The 8,588-nt window shown below is 47.8% G+C and overlaps 1 long non-coding RNA gene across 1 annotated transcript; it reads left to right on the forward strand.

The window, feature by feature from the left end:
• Positions 1–209: 209 nt before the first annotated feature.
• LOC113841791 (uncharacterized) lies at positions 210–2,191 on the forward strand. Its single transcript, XR_011806685.1, has 3 exons — positions 210–698; positions 773–880; positions 1,134–2,191. It is a non-coding gene; the product is annotated as an uncharacterized lncRNA (long non-coding RNA).
• Positions 2,192–8,588: the final 6,397 nt, after the last annotated feature.

Here is an 8,588-nt window from a genome sequence, read left to right on the forward strand (position 1 = left end):
AAGCAGATTTAAATACCATTAATGCCAAGAAAAGTAACTCTGATTGCTATATTCTTTATCTGTCATGACTAGACAGATGAAAATCTATGAGAGCAATTTTGCCTTTAAGGTCATTTTCTTTTTTCCTTTGATGTCTTTTCTTTCGTTTGTTTGTTTGTCTGTTTATTTATTTATTTAAACAGGCTCTGTACTACTTGTCCTCACAGAATGACTAACAGAAATATGACCCTTGTGCACTTTTTGTAGTTAATTCATTAGGTCAGCTCTAACCACTAAGCCCCTTGTCAGGTTATTTCTAGTAGTGACAAGGAGCAATTAAGCTTAAAAGACTGAAGCCAGGTAGATGAGCCTATTCCAGGAGGTCTCTTGGCTCCACCCTTGTGAAGTGAAACCTGCCAGGTGTGGATCATTTGACTTTTGCTATATAGGAAGCCTGAGGACTTGTGGGGAATTGCCTTCCCGGTGGGAGAGTTTGAGGCTCAGGTTCTCTAGGGTGCTTTTCTGCTGTTGTGGTGGAGCGGATTCAGTGTTCCTCGGTGGGCTGCTATTTCTTCACGTTTTCTCCCATCTCTGTGAAACAGTTTTAGTGACTCTATGAGCTAGCTACGTTGTTGGTGCCCTCTCAGTACAGTGAGACCCTGGTTACGCGAAGTCACTGTGAAGCAGCGTGGAAGTGACTCAAGTTCAGGAGCTGGCAGGTAAGTGTTCCTGGGTTCTACGGTTCTTTAATGTCGAGGAGTTTGAGTACTTCCTTCACCTTGTCTGTTTTCAGTGAAATTACTTCTGTGGCTTCTAAGCTCCCTTTCCAGCCCTTCCAAATATAATGAGAATGAAAGCTAAAAAGAAAGCCCCACCAACTCAGAAGCTCAAGTGCTTACAGGTAAGCATGACTTTGAAGAATGTTCTTAACTATTTGTTAGGATTCAACAACAGGCAGTGTGGAAAAAGGTGCCTTAATGTGCACTCAGATTATGCCTTGCAGTGAGACGAAACCGATGGGGAAGGTACAGGTGGAGTTATCATAACTTTCACTAAGTGGAAGTTGCGAGACTGTGCTGTTCCTAAAAGAAATGCCGCTTTCACAACATGTAAGTCAAAAGCAGTATGAAGAAAGCCTCTCCTCTTCCCTGCAGGCCTGCGTCTCGGCTATGGAGAAAGATTTGGAATAGGTCCACCAGTGAGGAGAGACTATCTTTCTCCCAGGCTGTACAAGCCAGTGTCTGAGGTATTGGGGAAAGCGTCCTTCTGTGAAAGGAAGAGAGCAGAGCGGGACCACGGCCCGTGCCACCCTGCGGTTCTACCAGCGTGACCATGCAGAGACGGTGAGAGTAAAGGAAGAAAAATTGAAGCTGCTGTTAAAGGCATGGCTACCTGAGTTGTAAATAAAAAAAAAAATAAAAAAAAAAAAAAAAATGAGGGAAAAGAGGTTCTCTGAGAATCGTGCTACTGCAAGGTCCCCAGATCTGGTCCCCAGATCTGCAGGCTGGCTGCGCAGCAAGAGAAGGGAGGGGTCAGACTCAGGGTAGGTCACCCAAACTAGCCAAAGCTGTGTTTCATACCATCTGACGTCATGCTAAACAATATATAGGATTGGCTAGCCTGGGGAGGTGTGCCGGACTGCACGGGTTTAGGCTGGGCATCGGTCAGCGGGTGGTGAGCAATTGCGTTGCGCATCACTTGTTTTTACACAGTATTAGTAGTGTTGTTGTGTCTTAATAAACTCTCTTTATCTCAACTCACGGGCTTCACTTTCCCGTTTCTCTCCCCCATCCCAGAGAGGGAGGGGGGATGTTGAGCAAATGGCTATGTGGTGTTTTGCTGCCAGCCAGGTTAAACCACAACAGTCCATTCTGGCGCCCAACGTGGGGCACAAAGTTTTGAGATAATAACAGATCTGACCAGAGTGTGTTAAACTAAAATTGTTATAAGTATTAGACTTGCTTAATAGTTAGTTGTCATAATACTGATTGCTTTTATCCCAAGTCTGCTGTGCCTGTTTTCCAAATTGAGCATTATAGCACATTATTTTCCGTATGTGCTCTCTGTCATGTTGTTTATCCTCTCTGGGCCCTGGTTTAAGATCATTATGGTACTGTGTGTTGTAGCAGTGGCTTATGAGACGATGAAATATCTGGTCATGACTCTAACTTGGTATTTGTACTCAGTGATGTCGTCAACTCTATACTCTGGAAACCATATCTCGGAAACTATTAGCAATTATACCTATCGCCTTTTTTCATCATGGAGGCAGTCTGTGGCGGGGAAAGGGGAAGATACTTTTTCATACTCGTTCACTCTCCCTTTCTCCTTCACCACCCTCTAATCCTCCAAGCTAGTTACAATAGTTCTCCAAGATATTGAATATCCTTGGGATACTCAGACCAGCATGTTCTTGTTGTTATGCCTCCTGAATATGCTTCAGGTTTTGCTTGAAGTTAAACAACTATTTAGGAATCTCATCCAGATATCTGCCTGGAGGCAGGATAGTTGCGAGTGGCAGGGAGTATGGGAGGATATGGGCAGGCATCTAGAGCAGCGGGCAACTCCAGTGTTCTGGAAATTCACCCCCGAACAACTGCAAAATCCTAAAAAACTGATAGAATGCTTGAAAAAAAGGTGTCTTGACTCTGGCAGTTCCAAAGTAACACAAATCATTGTAACGTGCTGGGGCCTGGCTCATGCCTATCGAGCTGTACAAACCAGTTTCTGAGGTATTGGGGAAAGCGTCCTTCTGTGAAAGGAAGAGAGCAGAGCGGGACCACGGCCCGTGCCACCCTGTGGTTCTACCAGCGTGACCATGCAGAGACGGTGAGAGTAAAGGAAGAAAAATTGAAGCTGCTGTTAAAGGCATGGCTACCTGAGTTGGGAATAAAAATAATGGGGGGGAAAGGGGTTCTCTGAGAATCGTGCTACTGCAAGGTCCCCAAATGTGGGGCGCAGGGCACGGCTGGGCAAACAGGGCACGGCGTGTCAGAAGGCTGTGGCGCAGCAGTTAGCGCAGGTAGGGGGAGCAGGAAGGGCAGAGCGTTCCCCCCGCCCATACAAACACAAGGGGGGTTGTTTTCTTGCAGGTGGGGTTGTTTTCTTCTAGTTGTTTGTCTGAGTGCTGCTGACCAATAATCTTGTGTGAAACACTGTCTGCCCCTGTTAAGTTCACTATAAAAGTTAGGCCATTTGGGCAATAAAATGGAGCAGCATGATCTGACTCAACCGGTGTCTGTCATGCTTTCGGCCGTGCTTCCTAACAAATGGCGCCCGAACAGGCTGAGACCTGAACAGGACATCGCAGCGGCGCCGGGACATCGCAGCACAGCGGGAGACCGGCGGCGCCGGGAGCCCAGGGAGAGCAGTGGTGCCGGGACATCAGAGCGGCAGCATCGGCACATCGGAGCGGTGCCGGGACACCCGAGGCACACAGAGGGACTCCTGCCGGACAGAGAGAGCCCTGAGAGACGCTGCAGAGCCACGGACGGCTCTGAAAGACACAGACCTGACAGAAGCTGGAACACCTGAGAGGCACTGAGAAACTCCACGCACGGACCCGGACAAAGGACTCACGGTGAGACACGGGGAAAAGAAACCGTGGGGAGCGTGGGAAGAGATCCGCGGGGAAATGCGGGAAACGGAACTGCGCAGGGACGCGGGAACGAGGTCTCGCAAAGGCTGCAACAGCATAAATAAAGGTATGGAGAGAGAAGCGGCGTATGATTTGCTCAAATGCTTTTTAGAAAAGCGGAGCACGCAGGGTATAGACTGCAAAAAGGATTTACCAGGATTATTAGAATATGGAGTAACAAAGGGTTGTTTTATCAATCCGGATACAGTTTTTGAACAAACAGAGTGGCGTAAATTTGGGGACAAATTGTTTGATGAAGTTATTAATGAAAATAAGGCTGCTAAAAAATTATTGAAGCCTTGGAGAGCAGTCACTAATGCCTTAGCTATACATCAGGCTGAGCAGAGAGTCGCTGCTGCTGCTACAGAGCGACTGGGATTGCCAGGAAGTGCTGGTAGTGTTAACCCTCAACAGGGTGGGATGGGGGGAGCTGGGGATTACCCATTGCCGCCTTCAGTGAGGACGATAACGCTGCCTCAGGGGGCTATGGGGCAATGGGAGCCTCCTCCTCTCTCATCATCCTTCTCAGAGTCGGCGTTGGTGCTCTCGCCATCACCAGCAGCACCACCGGCTCCTTCTCACAAAAGTGGGGAAATGGATGAGGAAATAAGAGAGCAAAAACCAGAAAGAAAAAATACAAGCCCGTTTATAGAAGGTGTTCAAGAGAGGCAGAGGGTGTGGAAGCAAATAGCAGATGAGGCTCTACACGAGGGTGAACACGGGATAGCTGCACAATTGGTTCAAGAGGCCTTCCCGGTAGTATATTCACCACCGGACGCCCAGGGTAATGTTACGGTTAATCTAGTGAATTTGGACTGGAAATTGTTAACTCAGCTGCGGTCCACAGTGAACGACTCAGGTCTGAAAGGTGAACCCACGAGACAGATGTTGGACTATATTTGGGGAACAAATATTTTGCTTCCAGGAGACATACGTAGCATAATGAAGTTAATATTGACCCAACACCAGCAGCTCTTATTTAATGCCCATTGGCAGGCTGCTTGTCAAGAAGCAGTCGCAGTGATAAGAGCACCTGGGGACCCTTTACATGGGGTCACGCTGGAAGAGTTGATGGGGGTAGGACCGTATTTTAGGACAGAAGCACAGGCCTCGCGGGGACCTGATAAAGCGAAGGAATCGATGAGAATGGCCAGAAGAGCATTGGATCGGATAAAGGGGCCAGGGGGAATACCTTCCTACATGGGAATCAAACAGGGTAGAGAGGAACCATTTGGGCTTTTTATTGACCGCGTAGCAAACGCCATACAGGCGGCTGGGGTGCCTGATTACCTCCAGGGCATGATATTAAAACAGTGCGCAATTCAGAATAGCAACCCCTCTACTCGCAATATATTGGCTTCCTTACCCGGGACATGGACAATCGAGGAAGGGTTGGAAATATTGGCTCAGGTACCAGTAGGCCCCCAGGCTATGTTAGTAGAAGCAGTAAAGCAATTAGGTGACAGCATGCGAGAGCAGGCACAGGCTATGAAAGAGCATGCTCAGTTTACACAGAGTCAGGTCCTTGCAGCTCTTGCTCCTTTGCAAACGGCCGGTTCACGCTCTGGTGGTCAAGTACCACCCCTAGTGGCCAAATACCACCCCGCTTGCGATGTTCTGGTTGTGGTGGTTTTGGACACGTGAGACGAAACTGCAAAGCTGGGGCAGTATGGTGCTCAAATTGTCAGTCGGGCAATCCCAATGAAGCGGCATGTCGACGCAAGGTGTTGGGAAACGGCCGGAAGAGCGGGAAGAGTCGCCCCGTGACGACACAAAACGCTGCCGCATACACAGCAACACCGAGGGGGAACCCGTTCCTCTCCGACCAGCCACAAGAGGGAGCCGATGTATCTATAATCAGCACACAAAACTGGCCGCAGCATTGGCCAACATCTGAAACCAATGCCACGGTGGCCGGGGTAGGAGGAATGACACTTGCCCGTCAGTCACCACCCCTGCGGTGGACAATAGGGGACAAAGTGGTGAAATGTTGTGTCTCTGTTATTCCGTTGCCTGACGGGGTGCACGCACTAATAGGGCAGGACATCCTTGCTCCAATGGGAATGGTCCTTACCTCGGAACGCCCTTTATAGATATGGCCATTGTTTGGACTTTCCCGATCCCGCTTCGGTGGAAGAATGATGATCCTGTGTGGGTCGAGCAATGGCCGTTAAAAAGGGAAAGCCTGATACAAGCGCATGAGCTGGTTAAAGAACAGTTTCAACAGGGGCACTTAAGGTTGTCAACAAGCCCGTGGAATACACCTATCTTTGTGATTAAAAAGAAGTCGGGAAAGTATTGACTGCTCCACGATCTGCGCGCGGTAAATAAGCAGATGTACGATATGGGAGCAGTGCAGCCAGGGTTGCCTAATCGTGCGATGATACTTGAAGGATGGCATTTACTCATAGTGGACTTAAAGGACTGTTTCTTCACAATTGCTCTCCATGAAAATGATAAACAAAGATTCGCTTTTACACTTCCTGCAATAAACCGAGAAGGGCCGGACCAGAGATTTGAGTGGACGGTCCTGCCGCAGGGAATGCAAAATTCGCCAACTCTATGTCGACTCTATGTCGACGATGCTCTACAGCCGTTGCGACGAAAACGGTCAGGAACAATAATCTATCATTATATGGACGATATTCTATTGGCCCAGTCAACACCATTTTCTTCACAGCAAAAGGATGAACTAACGAAACAACTTAAACAGAGAGGATTAGTAGTTGCCCCCGAGAAGGTACAGGAGACAAGCCCATGGAAATATCTTGGACGACATATCACCGATGCTACGATCCAACCGCAGAAATTGACAATACAATCAGACCTTAAGACTCTTAACGACGCTCAGAAGCTGATGGGTGATTTGCAATGGATTCGACCAGTGGTTGGTATTCCCAACGAGCTGTTAAATCAGCTATGACCTTTGCTACGAGGGACAGATCCAGCAGCACCAATTCAGCTTACAGACCAACAAAAACAAGCACTACAGCTAATAGCCTCAATGATTACAACACGGGCTACACATTGGCGTATAGAGGGTGCGCCTCTTGATCTAACTACTCTGTGTGGCCCCCAATATTTGATGGGTGCGATAACACAGCAAAAAATAAAAAACGGGGGAGAAGCAGGGAGATACGGTGGTACTAGAATGGCTAGCTCCTCCGTTGCGGCCACGACAAACAATTCAAGAAAAAATCACCACACTAGCAGAATTAATTAAAAAGGGACGAAGTAGAACCTTGCAAGGAGACGGGGCCCCTCCTAACACCATATGGTTACCCATGAAGTCAAGTGGAATGGTATATACAAAATTCTGAGGAACTGCAAACTGCTCTATTGCATGATGGAGCCATGTTAATAGCAAAACCATTACAATCTCCTGTCTTGTCCTGGATGAAAAACCAGGGCTGGATAAGTAGACCAAAGCGATCACCCCAACCAGTTGCAGATGCAATAACAGTCTTTACAGATGTCGGTAAGTGCTCCAGAACTGCTGCAGTGACATGGAAGGATGAGCATGGCTGGCAACATCAGATTTTGCAAGCTCAGAAAGAGGATTCATTACAGACACTAGAACTGTTCGCAGTAGTATGGGCGTTTGTAAAATGGAAAGATGTTCCATTGAATGTTGTATCTGACTCTCTTTATGTAGTAGGCATAGCCAATCGCATTGAGGACTCGAGTTTGCGAGAAGTGCAGAATGGACGACTGGTTCAACTATTGACAAGTTTGCAGCTTGCAATCGCACAGAGAAGTAAGCCGTATGCAGTGATTCATATTCGCAGTCATCAGTGGGAACAAGGGCTCGGAGAAGGCAATGCCCGAGCCGACCGATTAGTTGCTGCTACAGTCACTGAAGCTCCACTATCACCATTTTGCTGAGCTCGAGAAGCTCATTCCATATTTCAACAGAACGCGAAGGGACTAGCTCGAGCCTACAATTTGTCTAATGCTGACGCTCAAGCAATCGTGAAGGCTTGTCCCATATGTAATCATAATTTAGGAATGGGACTCGGGTGTGGAGTTAACCCAAGAGGGTTGAAAGCTAATGAAGTGTGGCAAATGGATGTCACTCGTGTTACAGCCTTGGGACGGTTAAAATACTTGCATGTAACGGTAGATACCTATAGCCACATGATATGGGCTACTGCACAACCCAGGGAAAAGGCTCGGGATGTGTGGCGTCACCTCACTAGTTGTTTTGCTGTGTTAGGGGTACCTAGCACTATCAAGACTGACAATGGTCCAGCTTATACTAGTGGGCCACTGAAACAATTTATGCAATTATGGAGTATCAATCATGTCACTGGTATCCCACACTCCTCCACAGGACAGGCGATAGTGGAAAGGGCAAATGGAAGAATGAAACGATACTTAGAAAAGTTCAGAGACGTTGAAGACGTAAAAGAAAGAATAGGAAAGGCTCTCTTTGTACTTAACCATTTATGTGTGTTTGGGGACAGCACTGAGCCCCCTATAGTACGTCACCATGCCGGGGCAGAAACTTCTAAGCCACCACGCGTGAAGGTGTTATACAGAGACATGAAAACAGGGCAATGGCTAGGCCCTGCTGAAGTGATCTACCTGGGGCGCGGTTACGCTTGTGTTTCTTCCCCTACAGGTGCAATCTGGGTGCCTAGCCGATGCGTAAAACCAGCCGTTGAAGACACAGGCGGCTGTCGCCAGAAGGAGAATATTGAAGAGTAAACAGCAGATAGAGTCAGCAGCTAAATTATATTCTTGTGAATGAGATTGTGGTATGACTGAGATTGGGATGTGCCAGAGGGACATCTGGGTGCTCTGGGTGTGCGATTGTGCTCTGTGTGTGCGATTGTGCTGTGTACTGTGTGAGTGAGAGCATGCTTTTGCCATAGTGCAGGTTATTGCCATAGTGCAGGCTGAAAGCATAGGAAATTGGTGCCGGCAAAAATCATAGGAAAATGAAGGCCGAAGTAGCCCTAGATTTATT

The sequence above is a fragment of the Anas platyrhynchos genome, chromosome 1, assembly GCF_047663525.1.
Source record: "Anas platyrhynchos isolate ZD024472 breed Pekin duck chromosome 1, IASCAAS_PekinDuck_T2T, whole genome shotgun sequence".
Classification (NCBI taxonomy): domain Eukaryota; kingdom Metazoa; phylum Chordata; class Aves; order Anseriformes; family Anatidae; genus Anas; species Anas platyrhynchos.